Genomic DNA, 15,787 nt, shown 5'->3' on the forward strand with positions numbered 1-15,787 from the left:
TGCACAATAGAAAAAGTTGGAACCTAACTGTGGCAGGGAATGGTCACTGCGAGTCAATCTGGGATATCGGACCTGGAAAAGGCAATTCACTTGGGAGTATTTCTGAAGGAAGGGTGAACTTAAAGCAAAGATCTAGATAGAGGTTTGAAAAGAACAAGTCCCCAAACCCCAACCTCACAAAAGGATTTCTCCTTTTTTGCTGTAACAAAAGATTCATAGCTTAGAGTGGTTTTCAGGGATGGTAAGGAATAGGAATGAAGCGGGAAGAGAACAGAAAATGTCTTAGTGAAACCAGGAGGATTAATTCCAAGTGATCACACTGAACTTTGAGACTCCCAGCCTGGTTCTCAGAACACTAGATGAAGATTAGAAGACTCTTTTGTAAAATTTGCTGATATTTAAAGATTGCTCAAATTAAAAAAAAAATCAGCTTGCCACCTTAACTCCCTACAAGAAAAATCTAGCAGTCCACAAAACTTGCCTATGTATATAGAACTTCCTGACAGAATTCAACTCAAGCATAAACAGCCAAGGATCACCAGACATTTGAAAAAATTCTTGAACATTAATGCTAGAGACAAAAAAAAAAGGTGAGAGAAAAAGGGAAGAAAAAAGAAACATAGAGGAAATGTTTAAAAAAGAAAACTAAAACTTTAAAAGAAAAACTAAATACTCTTTTTTTTTAATTTAAAAAAAAAAGACCTTCCATCCATGAAACAAGAACAGGATGCTACAACAAAGGAACATTCAAAGAACCAAAAATAAAAGTGCTTCTAGAAATGAAGAAATGTACAGAAAAATTTTAAAGACGATACATGATTTAAAAGATTATGTAGAAAAAAAATCACTTCAAAAATTACAACAAAGACAAAGAGGCAACAAGACAAGAAAATTTTCAAAGTAATAATATAAATTTCCCAGGGCTGTAGGACTTAAGTCTCCACTTATAGAAGGTCTTAGTAGCACTAGCAAACAAATTTTAAAGGATACATAACACGGCATCAAGGTACACCACTGTAATATTCCAGATCACGAGAAAGACCAAAAAGGAATTTCAAAGCTTTCAAAAAAACAAGTTATATACAAAGAAAAAGATGGTAGCATCAAGGTTTTCAAAAGCCAACACTTAGGTAACAGAATAATATAGCCAAAATTCTGAGGGCAACAATTACTTAAGACCTAGAATTCTAAACAGTCTAGTTAACAATAACAAGTAGGAGCATATGGAGTGTAAGAGATATTCAGATAAATAAAATTTCAAATTAGTACCTCCGAGTAACCTTTCCAAAAGTTACTCAAAGCAATATTCCAACAAAATAAATAGAACCTCAAAAAGTGGCACTTTGGGAAGCAGAAAACAAGAATTAAATAAAAGGCAAAAACAGGGTAAGAAGACACTAGGAAGACAGCTCTCCTTTGATCAAGACAGAAGCCTGTCCAAATTGAAGCAAGACAATGAAAGCCTCCAGCAGCAAAACGTCGAACAAAACAAGTGTTTGACTGAATTAACAATAGACTCACAGAAAAACTATGCAATAAAAAAGCAGTTAAATTCAAGTAAAAGCCCATACAACAAAATGGAATTACATAACATCTAAGCATGAATACTGATAGAACAAAAACTGTGATACAACGGTAAAAAGATTAGAGAAGCTGAGACAGGGAGAACATGTAAAAACGCTAAACGGCCCTCTTAAATTGTAGGCAGGTAGTTAATAATACATAAAATTGAAAAAAGTAGTAAAAAAAGAATAGAATACGCCAACCACTGGAAAATATGAAAAAAAAAAATAGCAGAGTAAAAACAGCCAAAAACGTAAAGTAATTACATCTGGGGAACACGAACTGTGAGCCAAAAGGGATAAGTGAATGCTGCTACTTTTTAAAAATAATGTATTAGGATGATACGTGGTTGTTTAAAGCTATATACATCTATTATAAACTAAAATCATAAATTTGTATTTTGAAATGCCTTATTGAAGACACTCGAGTACACACACTGCTTGATAAGGTATGAATCCACAAATCCAAGAAGCTCAACTAAATCTAAGTAGGATAAACCCAGACCCATACAAGACACACCATAATCAAACTACTGAACAACAGCAACAAAGAGAGAATCTTGATATTATCAAGAAAAAAACAACTCATCACATACAAGGAATCTTTAATAAGATTATCAGATTTCTCAGCAGAAACCCTGGAGCACAGAAGGCTATGGGATGACATATATTTAAAGTGCTGAAAGAAAAACAAAATACTTCAGCCAAGAATTCTATGTTCAGCAAAACAACAGTCTTTTAAAAATGAGGGGAAACTAAGACATTTCCAGATAAAAGTTGAGGGTATTCCTTACCATTGGACCTGCAATAAAAGAAATGCTAAAAGAAGCTCTTTGGGCAGAAATAAAAGGACAGTAACTCAAAGCTACATGAAAATACAGATATCTGATAAAGGTAAACAGACAAAAGTAAGGATTATTGTCATTTTGGTTTGTAACTCTACTTTTTTCTTTTCTATGTTCTAAAGAAAAATAAATACAAATCATTGTAAATCTGTATTAATGGAGACACAATGTACAAAGATGTAACTTGTGACATAATGTAAAGGGAAGGTGAAGGAGCTGAATGGGAATAAATCCTTTGTATGGAATTGAAGTTGGTATAAATTCAAAATGCATTTTATAACCTTAGGATGTTCTTCTACGTAATCACCATGGTAACCACAAGGAAAATACCTATAAAATACTTTAAAAAGAAGTGAAAAGGAAATCAAAATCATTCACTATAAAAAAAAATCCAAATACAAAGGAAGCCAGTCATAAAGAAATGAGTCAAAAAAAAGCTATAAAGCATGCAGAAAATAACAAAATAGCAAAAGTCCTTCTCTCAACAGTAATTACTATACATGTTAACAGATTAAACTTCTCAATCAGAACGCATAAATTGGCAGAATCAATTGTTTTTAAAAAGGATCCAACTACATACTACCTATGAGACTCATTTGCAGATCTAAGGACACAAATAGGTTGAAAGTGAAGGCATGAAAAATATATTCCATACAAACAGCAAGCAAAAAGAAAATGAAGTAACTATCGTGTATCAGAAAAAACAAACTTTAAGTTAAAAAAAAAAAAAGTTACAAGAAGCAAAGGACATTTCATACTGATAAAAGGGTCAATCTACCAAGAAGATAAAACAGTCATAAATATATACATATCGAACATCGAACAACAGATCTCAAATGTATAAAGCAAAAATGTACAGAACTGAAGGCAGAAATTATTTCACCATAATAGGTGGAGACCTGAATATCCCCTTTTCAATAAAAGACAGAACAGCCAGAAGGAAATAAAGAATATGAACACTACTAAAGACCTATTAGACCTAACATACATAGTAACCTCCACCAAACAACAGAAGAATACACACCTTCTAAGGGAAACATGGAAACATGGAACAGTCACCAGGATAGGGCAGATGAGAGGCCACAAAATAAGTCTCAAAATATTTAACAAGATTGAAATCATATAAAGTATCTTTTCTAATCAGAATGTTCAGCAATATTAAAAATCTAACAGAAGGAAAACTAGAAAAAGTCGTAAATGTGAAAATTTCACAAAACAATCTGTCAATGGGTCAAAGAAGAAATCATAAAGTAATTTAAAAATATGGCTGGATGCAGTGGTTCCCAGCACTTCAGGAGGCTGAGGCAGGCAGATCGCTGAAGGCTAGGAATTCAAGACCAGCCTACAACATGGTGAAATCCCGACTCTACTAAAAACACAAAAATTGGCCAGGCACGGTAGCCCACACCTGTAGTCCCAGCAACTTGGGAGGCTGAGGCAGAAGAACCCCTTGAACTGGGGACATAGAGGTTACAGTGAGCCCGTATCACACCACTGCACTCCAGCCCAGGCAACAGAGTGAGTGAGACTCTGTCTCACAAGAAAAAAGACACTATCCTGAGACCAACAAAAATGAAAACTCAACGAAAACTTATGGCATGCAGCAAAGCAATGCTAAGAAAGAAATTTATAGCTGTAAATACCTACATCAAAACAAAAAAGAAATACTTCAAATCAGTAACTTAACTGTACACTTTAAGAAACTGGGGGGGGGGGGGGGAGTAAACGGAACCCAAAGCTAAGAGAAGAAAGAAATAACAAAGATTAGAGGATGACAAATGAAATAGCAAATTTTTTACAAGTGAAGAAAAATTAATGCAACCAAAGGTTAGTTTTTTAAAACATCAACAAAATTGATGAATCTTTACCAAGATTGTCTAAAAAAAAAAAAAGAGAGAAGATTCAAATTACTAAAATCACAAACAAAAGTGGAACAATAAAAACTAACATTACAGAAATTAATGGGATTATACAGAAATAGTATAAACAACTAATTGTCAACAAGTTGGAAAACCTAGATAAAACAGACAAATTCCTACAAAAACGCAAACTACCAGAACTGAAATCTGAATAGACTTGTAACAAGTAGTATATTGAATCAGTAATCAAAAACCTCCCAACAAAGAAAAGTCCAAGAAGAGATAGTTTCACAGATGAATTCTACCAAGAATTAACACCAACCCTTTTCAAACTCTTCCAAAAAATGAAAAGGGAGGGAAAACATTCTATGAGGCCAGCCAGATAAAAATATGAAAACTATAGGCTAGTTTCGCTTATGAATATACATACAAAAATCCTCAACAAAATGCTGGCAAACTAAATACAGCAGCATATTAAGAGAATTATATATCATGACCAAGAGTGATCTCCCTCACACCCTGGAATGCAAGGATGGGTTATAAAAATCAGTGTGATATACCACATTAGCAGAATGAAGAGAAAAGAACATGATAATCTTGATTTAATCCAAAATTAAAATGCAACACCTTTTCATGACAAAAAACACTCAATAAACTAGAAATAGAAGGGAACGTCCACAACATAATAAAGGCCATATATAAAAACTCCATGCTGACACCATACTCTATGATGAAAGACTGTGAATCTCTCCCCTAAGATTGGGAATAAGACAAGGATGTTCACTATCAACATGTCTATTCCAACACCATACTAGAAGTACTACCTAGAGCAACTAAGCAGAAAAAAGAAATAAAAAGCCTCCAAATTGGAAAGAAAGAAGTTAACTCTACTACCAACAGATGATACAATCTTAGAAAGAATGTATCAAACCTAAAGAAAACCCTATAGAATACACACACACACACACACACACACACACACGCACACACACACAAATGAAATAACACCCTTGTAAAGCTAATTTTAAAAATTCAGCAAAGTTGTAGCATGCAAAATCAACACACAAAAATCAGTTGCACTTGTATGCACTAACAATGAACAATCTAAAAAAAAATTATAAGCAATCCATTTAAACTAGAACCAAAGAGACTAAACTCTTAAATAAATCTAATCAAGATAATCTATGTTCATGGAGTTAATATATTTAATGATCAGGATGTCAATACTACCCACGGCAACCTACAGACTCAGTGCAACTCCTAGCAAAATCCAAATTTCTTTTGAAAAAACAGAAAAGCCCATTCTAAAATTCACATGGAGTCTCCAGAGTCCCCAATAACCTAAACAATCTTGAAAAATTAAGTTGGAAGTCTCATCTTTCTGTTTCAAAATTTATTACAAAGCTACCCTAATCAAAATAACGTGGTACCACACACAGACCCAAAAAGAGAATACAAAGCTCAGACTTAAGAACTCATAAATATATGGCCAAATGATTTTTGACAAGAGTGCAGAATCCATTCAAAAAGGTAAAGACAGTCTTTTCAACAAATCATGCTGAGAAAACTGGAACCATATGCAAAAGAATAAAGGCAGACCCTTACCTTACAGCATATACAAAATGTAACTCAAAATGGATATATCAACTGAAATGAAGATCTAAATGTAGAGCTAAAATTGGAAACTCTTTAAAAAACACACACACAGGGAAGCTTCATGACATCTGGCAACAATTTCTTGGATATGACATGAAAAGCATAGGTTAAAAAAAATACAAACTGGACAATGAAAATTAGAAATTTTTGTGCATCAAAGGACATTATCAAGAAAGTAAAACGGTACTATTCTACTTGGTAGCTATTTCTTTTTAAATAAGACCAAAAAATAAACAAATTAAATGAAAAGGCTACCCACAGACCAAGAGAAAATATTTGCAAATTACACTTCTGATAAGGGACTAATATCCAGAATATATAAAGAACTACCACTCAACAAGAAAAACAAACAAGCCAAATAAAAAATGGGCCAAAGACTTGAAAAGACATTTCTCCAAAGATGATATACATGTGGCCAATAAACACATGAAAAGATGCTCAACATTATAATCACTGAAGAAATACAAATCAAAACCCTGATGATATATCACTTCAAATCCACTTCAAAATATATTCCCTGATGAGATACCACTTCAAAATATATTTATTTTACATATAAAAAATACAGTAACAAGTGTTGACAAGAATATGGGAAAACCTGATCCCTTGTATTTTGGTGGTGAAAAAATAAAATGTTACAGCTGCTATGAAAAACAGAATGGAGGTTCCTTATAAAATACAACATAAGGCCGAGTGTAGTGGCTCTCGCATGTAATCCCAGCAAGTGGGAGAGAGAGGCAAATGAATCACCTGAGGTCAAGAGTTCAAGACCAGCTTGGCCAACAAGGTGAAACCCTGTCTCTACTAAAAACACAAAATTTATCCAGGCATGGTGGCACATGCCTGTAGTCCCAGCTACTCGGGAGGCTGAGGCAGGAGAATCTCTTGAACCTGGAAGGTAGAGGCTGCTGTGAGCCAAGATTGTACCACTGCACTCCAGTCTGGGCAACAGAGTGAGACCCTGTCTTGGGAAAAAAAAAGAAAATAGAATTTCCATATGACCTAGCAATTCTACTTTCAGATATATACCTCAAATAATTTAAAGCAGGGAACTAAATATCAGTACATCTCTATTCATAGCAGCATTACTGACAATAGCCAAAAGAGAGAAACAACCCATGTATCCATTAATATTTAAACGAATAAACAAAATACAGTACATAAAATAACAAAATATGTTCATCCTTAAAAAAAAAAGGAAATTCTGACATGTGCTGTAACACAGATGAACCTAGAAAACATTACACTAAGTGAAATAATCCAGACACAAAAGGACAAATGCTGTAGGATTACACTTATGTAATAAGGTATCTAGAATAGCCAAATTCACAGACAAAGTAGAATAGTGGTTACCAGGGGATGGGGGAAGGAAGGAAGGAAAAAATGGAGAGTTATCACTGAACTGGTACAGAGTTTTGGTCTGAGAAGCTGAAAAACATCTGGTGATTATGGCTGACCAACCATGTGAATGAGGGGAAGGGACAGGAGCGTAAGGGAGGGGAGGAAAAAGTAAGGAAAGGCAGTAAGTTAGTTAGTTAGCAGTGGCAGGAGCCCTACAACAAGGTATCAGTTTCAAAACAATGTTTGCAAACACACTGGATTGGCAAAGGCGTAGCCAGTCGATCTGTTCAGGCCAGCACTATCAAGATAAAAAAATCTACATCACTTCATGCCAGCAATTCAATCCTAGTCATTTATCCCACAGATAAACACAAAAGTACAAGATGGTACACACAGAAACACACACACACACACACACACACAGAGGTTATTCACTGTAGCACTGCTTGTAACAGCAAAAATTATAAAGACAATCTGAGGCTTATCAGTAAAGGACTGGCTAAATACAGTAAAGTACAATGTAATACTATACAGCCATGAAAAGAATAAAAAACAGCAAGCTGCCAAAAGAAAAAAAAAAAGTGTGCTACCATTTGTGTGGATGCGTACAGAGTGGGGAGGGAATGCCGAAGTCTATGGCTGAAAATGCACAGAATATCCCTGGAATAATGAGTAAGATACTGATAACAAGGATGCCTCATGGGAGAAAGAATAAGAGAAGGAGGCATAGTGATTTTTTAATAAATATCCTTCAGATTTTGTATCATGTCCCTATATAACCTACTAAAAAAATTATTTTTAAAAAAGCCCATCTGGTGAATGGCCTGATGCACCTCATAATCTTTCTTCTTCTATCACTTAAAACAAAAAACAAGCTGTATTCGATGCTAACAATGTCTTATCACCCAGTTTCTTCTGCAATCTGCCTAAAAATATATTCCTAAACCAAGATTTTCTTTAGAATGCTCTGTGAGATAATACAGACATGACATTTTTAAAGTTTCTCAAAATCAAGTAAGTTTGGGAATCACAATATTAAACAAAACTAAAGGGTTATTTTTCATTACAGGACTTCTAAGTAATGTGCCAATGTGCATCTGACTTTCTGGTAGAGGGAAAGCAGAGTGCAGTGATCTACAAACTTACCTGATTATGTTAACAACATTGCCTCTAGGTCACCACTCATCCAATGCTTCCCCTCAACCTTCACATTCAATCAGTTGCCAAGTCTTATCAGGCTCAGAAATTCTTCCTGCTTCTGATCTCTTCTTTAAGCCTATAGCCATTATTTTATCTCTTTGTGTCCGACACCCTTCCATTAAAACGTAAAATAACTTCATCCCAAAAATGAAGACTAAATATGCATTTTTGAAGACAAGTAAAAATAAGATAAAACAAATGTAATTAAGCCTATAGCCATTACCCCTAGTTCATGATTTTATCTCTTTGTGTCCGACACCCTTCCATTAAAACGTAAAAATAACTTCATCCCAAAAATGAAGACTAAATATGCATTTTTGAAGACAAGTAAAAATAAGATAAAACAAATGTATCAGATACAACTCTGAACAAAAGACACATGGTAAAATATTCTCCCAACATTATCTTTGTGAGGAAAATCGATTAAGATCACCCTATAAGTAAAACTGCTTAACATTAATCACTGTATTAATGACTTCAGAAACGTGGCCAAATGCCTGTCGTGACAGCCAAAAATTCTAAGACATGGTGCTTGGATACTAGAATTTCAAGTCATTCTGTATACCTGTGTTCAAAGTAGATTACAGAGATAAGTAGAACCAAAATTATCAAAAAGATGTCTATACTTTAGAAAACTCTGATTAAACCCTGGTTTTAAATCCTGGACTCTTCACTTAGTCTCATTGAAGACACACTCTTTTCTAAAGAAAACACTGCTCTCAAACCTAAAAATGATTTCAGCAAATCCCAAAGCAAGTACTTAGAGTAAAGCTTTTAAGTTCATGTAAAATACATTAATACCTAATTTGTAACATTAAAAATACTTTAAGAAGTTCCTATTTCAGCAACAGAGTAAAATATACTAAAAATATTAATATTTTAATACTAAAACATTTAGTAAAGATACTAAAAATTTAATACTAAAACATTTAGTAAAGATACTAAAATATTTAGTAAAGATACTAAAAATATTAAATAATTTAAAAGAGGAAAAGAAAGGCAAAAAAGAGGAATAAAAACAGGGGGATAGGGAGGAGAATGCCAAACCTAAATCCAAACATATTACATTAGATGTAAATGGCCTAAATACATCAATTAAAAGACTGAAACTATCAGAATAAATTAAAAAGCAAAGAACCATGCTGCCTATAAGAAATCCACTTTAGGCCAGGTGCAGGGGCTCACTCCTGTAATCCTAGCACTTTGGGAAGTCGAGGTGGGCAGATCACTTGAGGTCAGGAGTTCGAGACCAGACTGGCCAACACGGTAGAACCCTATCTCTAGAAAATAATACAAAAATTAGCTGGGCGTGGTGCTGTGTGCCTGTAATCCCAGCTACTTGAGAGGCTGAAACAGGAGAATCACTTAAACCTGGGAGGTGGAGGTCACTGTGAGTCAAGATTGCACCACTGCACTCCAGCCTAGGTGATAGAGCAAGACTCTGTCTCAAAGAAAAAAAAAGGAAACCCACTTTAAATATGATATAGTTAGCATAAAAGAGATGAAAAAATATACATCATGCAAATATTAAACAAAAAAATCTCTATTAATATCAGATAAAGTAGGCTTCTGAGCAAAGAAAGTTACCAGGGATAAAAAAAAATTACCTAAAGTTAAAAGGGGGAATTCAGCAAGAAGATATGATGATCCCAAATATATATGTACCTAACAATAAGGCCTCAAAATAAATGAAGAAAAAAATGGTAGAACCATAAAAAGAAATGGGGATAACCACAATTATAGCTGTAGATTTCACTTTTCATTCAATAATCAATAGAACAAGTAAACAGAAGATCTGCAAGAATACAGAACTGAACCATACCATCAACAAATGGATATGAATGACATTTATAGAATGCCCTAACCAACAACAGCAAAATAGACATTCCTCTCAAGTACATAAATACCCAGCAAGAAAGACCGTATCTTGAATCACAAAACTAATCTTAATAAATGTAAAATAATTAAAAGCTTATAAGATATACCCACTGACTATAATGAATTAAACCTGAAATTATTAACAAAAAGATAGCTGGAAACTCTCCAAACACTTAGAAATTAAAGGATGTATTTCTAACTCAGGGATTAACAAACTTTTTCTCTAAAGAACCAAAAAGTAACTTATTTTAGGTTTTGTGGGCCACATTTGGTCTGTCACATATTATTCTTCTTCCCCCCCACCTTTTCTTACAACCCCTTAAATACATACAAAACCATTAACTTATGGCCACATAAAACCAGGTGAGGGCTGGATGTGGCCCCATGGCCATAGTCTGCCCTCCCTTGTTCTAATTAATACATCAAAGACAAAGTCCTGTCTCACAGGACATTAGGAAATACATTGTACTAAAAGTGAAAATGCAACATGTCAAAATGTGTAGTATTCTGCTAAAACAGTACTTGGAGTGAAAATTATAAGGATCAAAATAAATGCTTATACTAGAAACTAGAAAAGGAAGATGAAATAAATCCAGAACAAGCATAAGGAAGAACATTTTTAAGAATATAGAAATAGTCAATAAAACCAAAAGCTGGGTATTAACAGATCAATCAAATCCATAAGCCCTACATCAGGCTTTCTCAACCTTCATGGATAATTTTTTATTGTGAGGGGCTGTGTCAACTGCCATAGGATGCTGAGCAACATTGCTGGCTTCCATCCATCCACTAAATATCAACAGCACCCATCACCCCCACTGTGACAACCGAAAGTTCCCCTGGGGAGTAAAATCAGCACTGCCCAATTGAGCACCACTCCACCTAGCCAGAAAGACCAAGAAAGAGAGAAGGATTAAAATCAGAATTAACAAAAATCAAAATAGGGGCTATTACCCCCTACACATTGAGAAGAAATGTGAAAGTATTACGGTGAACAACCCTTAGATACACAAATTAAATTAAACACTTTAGGTGAAACAGAGCCCCTCCTTGAAAACCACAAATTACCAAAGCTCTCTCAAGAGAAAAAATAATCTCAACAGTCCTGTATCTATTGGAAAACCTGAATTTGTAGTTAAAGTCTTCTGAAAAAGAACTCTCAGGCCTAGACAGTTTTACTGGCAAATTCTATCAAACATGTGAAGAACTGACACCAATTCTACGCCATTATCTTCCAGAAAATACAAAAGGAAAAAACACTTCCCAAATCAATGAGGCAAACAAAGTACCAGCAAGTCAAATCCAGTAACATATGAAAGTAATAATACATCATGACCAAATCTGGTTCATCCAGGGAAGAAAAATCAATCAATAAAATCTACTACATTAACAGATACAGAGGAAAAACTACAAGATCGTATCAATAGATGCAGAAAACACATTTGACAAAATTCAACATCTAGTTCATTTCAAAAATCCACAAATTAGAACCAAGCAGAAAGTTCCCTAAACTGATGTAACTTTTTAAAAACCTACAGCTAACACCACACTTGACAGCAAAATACCAAATGTTTTCCCCAGAAGATCAATTTCAAGACAAAGATGCCTACCTACTCTTGCCACTCTGATATTATACTACAAGTCCTAGCCAAGGAAGTAAGGCAAGAAAAAGAAAGTGCATACACATTGGAAAGAAATTAAAAAAACAGGAGCTATTTACAAAAGGCATGATTGTCTACATAGAAAATCCCATGGAATCTACCCCAAAAGAGTTCAGAGAACTAACAAATGTGTTCAGCATAGATGCAGGATACAATGTTAGTTCTTTTTTAAAACAAGCATTTCTATATACTAGAAATACTTGAAAAACAAAACTTTTAAGTATCACCATTTCAATAACTCCACAAAAAATGAAACACTTAGATATCAATCTAACAAAATGCTTATGATCTACATGCTCAAAAACTACAAAACTAATGAAAGAAGTCCTAAATACAGAGATACCCTTTATTTGCAGACTGGAAGTATTTACAAACTAGAAGATTTCATGGTTAAGATGTCAATTCTCCCCAAACTGATGTACTGATTTAGCGTAATTCCAATCAAAATCCCACCAGAAGTTTTTGTAAACGTAAACAAGTGGTCTCTAAAATGGAAAGGCACAGGAGGGAGAACAGCCACAACAATTTGGAAAGAACAAATCAGAGCATTTGTACTACCAAGTTTAAGGAACACTGTTAATACTACAAATCAAAACAGAGTGGCATCAGGAAAGAGACAGACACATTGATAAAGAAACAGAATACATGGTCCACAAACAGAACTACACAAAATGGCCGATTCATTTGTTTTTTTAACAATTCACATACCATGTAACTCACCCATCCAAAATGTACAATTCGACGGTTTTCGTATATTCACAGGGTTGTACGACCATCACCAAAAATCTGTAATTTTATATTTTCACTGTCCCTAAAATATCTCCATACTCCTTAGCAGTCACTCTCCATTCTCTCCCACACCTTCCTAGGACTGGCTTCTTTTACTATAATGTTTTCAACGTGCACGTCTTTTTACTGCCAAGCAACATTCCACTGCATGTATTTATGACACTTACACACCATTCCTTGGCTGATAGACATTTGGGTTGTTTCCATGTTTCAGTTTTTATAAACAGTGCTGCTCTTAACATTCACGTACAAGTTTTTGTGGACATACGTTTTTATTTCACTTGCGTAGAATACTATCTAGGTATGGAACTCCTGAGTTTAAGTAAGACACAATGTTTAACTTGCTGAAAAATTCCAAACTGTTTTCCAAAGTGGCTTACCCAGTTTACAGTCCTACCAGCAATAAATGAGGTTTCCAATTTTTTCACATGCTCACCAATAGTGTTACTGTCTTTTTCATTATAGCCATCCTAGTGGGGGATGTAAGATGGTCTTGTCAATTCATCTTTGACAAAGGTGCAAAGTCATTTCAATGGAGAAAGAACAGTATATGAACTCCCACCTGGGAAACAAGTGAGAATCCGTCTCAAAAAAAAAAAAAAAAAAAAAAAAAAAAGAGAGAAAGAAAGAAAGAAAAGAAAAAATATATACAACCCAATTTTTAAAAATGGGCAAAAGAATTTAACAGGTAAAAGAGAGCAAGACTACATCTCAAAAAAAAAAAAAAAAAGAGGACATAAAGATAAAATAAGTGCATAAATCAATGCTCAACATCATTAGGCAATGATGCGAATTAAAACCATGAGACATCAATTCAAATGGCCACTTTTTTTTTTTCTTTTTTTTTTTTTGAGATGAAGTCTTGCTCTGTTGCCCAGGCTGGAGTGCAGTGGCGCAATCTTGGCTCACTGCAACCTCTGCCTCCCAGGTTCAAGCAATTCTCCTGCCTCAGCCTCCCAAGTAACTGGAACTATGGGCGGGTCACCATGCCCAGATAATTTTTTGGATTTTTAGTACAGACAGGGTTTCATTGTGTTAGCCAGCATGGATGGTCTGGATCTCCTGACATCATGATCTGCCCACCTTGACCTCCCAAAGCACTAGGATTACAGGTGTGGGCCACCATGCCCAGACATGGCTACACTTTTTAAACTGACAATACCAAGGGCTGGTAAAGACGCAAAGCTACCAGAACTCTCACATACCGCTGATAGAGATGTAAATCATACAGCCACTTTAGAAAACAGCTTGGTAGTCTCTTAAAAATTGAACATACACTTATCGTATGGTCTAACAATCTCACTTGTAGGTATTTACCAACAGCAATAAAAATGTTTGTTCACACAAAACCTATACACAAAGGCTTACAGCAGCTCTGTTCCTAACTGCCAAAAAATGGAAGCACACAAATGTCCCTCAACAGGTGAATGGAAAATCTGTTGTATCACATTTAATGGATATGCGCGTAATGGAACACTCCTCAGTGAAAAAAGAAATGAACTTTGAATACACAGAATCACCTGGATGAGGCGTTACAGCAAGCTAGTCTCAAAAGACAGAGACCTGAGGGTGTCAATCCTTAGAGGCAGCAGTAGGGTGCGACCATCAAGGGGTGGTGTGAGGGAGGTTTTGGTAGGAGCTGGGTCCTGAGAGCAGTATCTTGTATCCTATTCTGTGTCCTAATTGTAGTGCTGGTTAAACAAATCACGACACATATTGTAACTCAGAGCTTCCTCAATTACTCCAGTCAGGCATGAGGTAGATGACTATGTGTTTAACTGGTTATATTTCCTGTGCCTTAAGAAAAATAAAGTATCTTTTCTTAATAAATGTTAAATACAACAATATACCTATTTTATTCAGTTGTTATAAATTATAAAAGCAAGTGACTAAAATGGCGTTACAGAATTTATTGTAATAGGAAATATGTACTTTGAAAATTATTTTAGATAAATATTGATCCCAAAAGTCATCCATGCTTGGTCAATTTCCAAAACCATATTTAACTACTAGAAAGTGATTTACCAAAACATGCTTCTCTACCCTAGAACTCTATTCTAATTGTAGTAAAAATATTCCCATTAATATTTTATCACTAATTGTAAAGATTTTTTTAATGAAATATGAAAATCAACGTGAACAAACTTCAACAGGTTATGGATTAATTTCATAACATCAGAGCTACTTCAGTATATAGACAGCCTTCGTCTTTAGTAAAGTCTTTTAAGAAAAAAGTATGTCCAATCTCTTTCACTAATATACATGACTTATTTCAATGTATCAAAGCCAAAAGATTTATCATTGCCAGAAATTACATACAGGCCTAACAATAAGATTCTGATTAGTGTCACAAAAGATCAAAATATGTATCAATTATAAACTTATAGAAGTTGATTTGCAATTAGAGTCTCCAAATATAGTTCCCAGAATTTCATTGAATGAGTTCTCTAGTACCCACTCATATATAAGTGAAATCAAGTTCAGCTTTAGAAGACCCAGCTGTTTTCTGTCTAGTATGACCTTATTTATACAAAAGGATCTTCCCAAAATTTATTTTCAAATACACATTTACCTAGAAGATTAAAAAGCAGGTAGGACGGATACGATACTATCAATCTAAATATGTATTACAGAAATAAGAACAGATTAGAAACTGAACCTAATTTTAAAATACAAGTAAGCTAGAACCCAAGCTAGCTCATCCTACTGCAAAATGTGTACTGTGTGCATAGGCTTCTATACACCTACAGATAATAGTACAGATAAAACTCAAGAGCTGCCTTAATAAAGTGATGCAGAGAACTCAACTGAAAAAGGGTAAGGGTGCTGTTTTCGGTAGCACCTTGTCACACCTGCTCTCTTCTATCAAATGAAAATATGATTGTTTTTTCCAAACTAAAAAGCATTTTTAAGAATTCTCTGCTTCCATAAATAGGTATTTTTCTTAGTTCACTAAGCAGCAAACATGTTATTTCTGTGTCCTCAAGTATTAAATG

General features: G+C 34.6%; 1 protein-coding gene across 2 annotated transcripts in view; it reads right to left on the reverse strand.

The window, feature by feature from the left end:
* Positions 1-15,787, reverse strand: part of URI1 (URI1 prefoldin like chaperone) — a 76,221-nt gene that overhangs the window by 15,464 nt on the left and 44,970 nt on the right. The window lies entirely within an intron of this gene.

The sequence above is a fragment of the Saimiri boliviensis genome, chromosome 14 (genome assembly GCF_048565385.1).
Source record: "Saimiri boliviensis isolate mSaiBol1 chromosome 14, mSaiBol1.pri, whole genome shotgun sequence".
Taxonomy (NCBI): Eukaryota; Metazoa; Chordata; class Mammalia; order Primates; family Cebidae; genus Saimiri; species Saimiri boliviensis.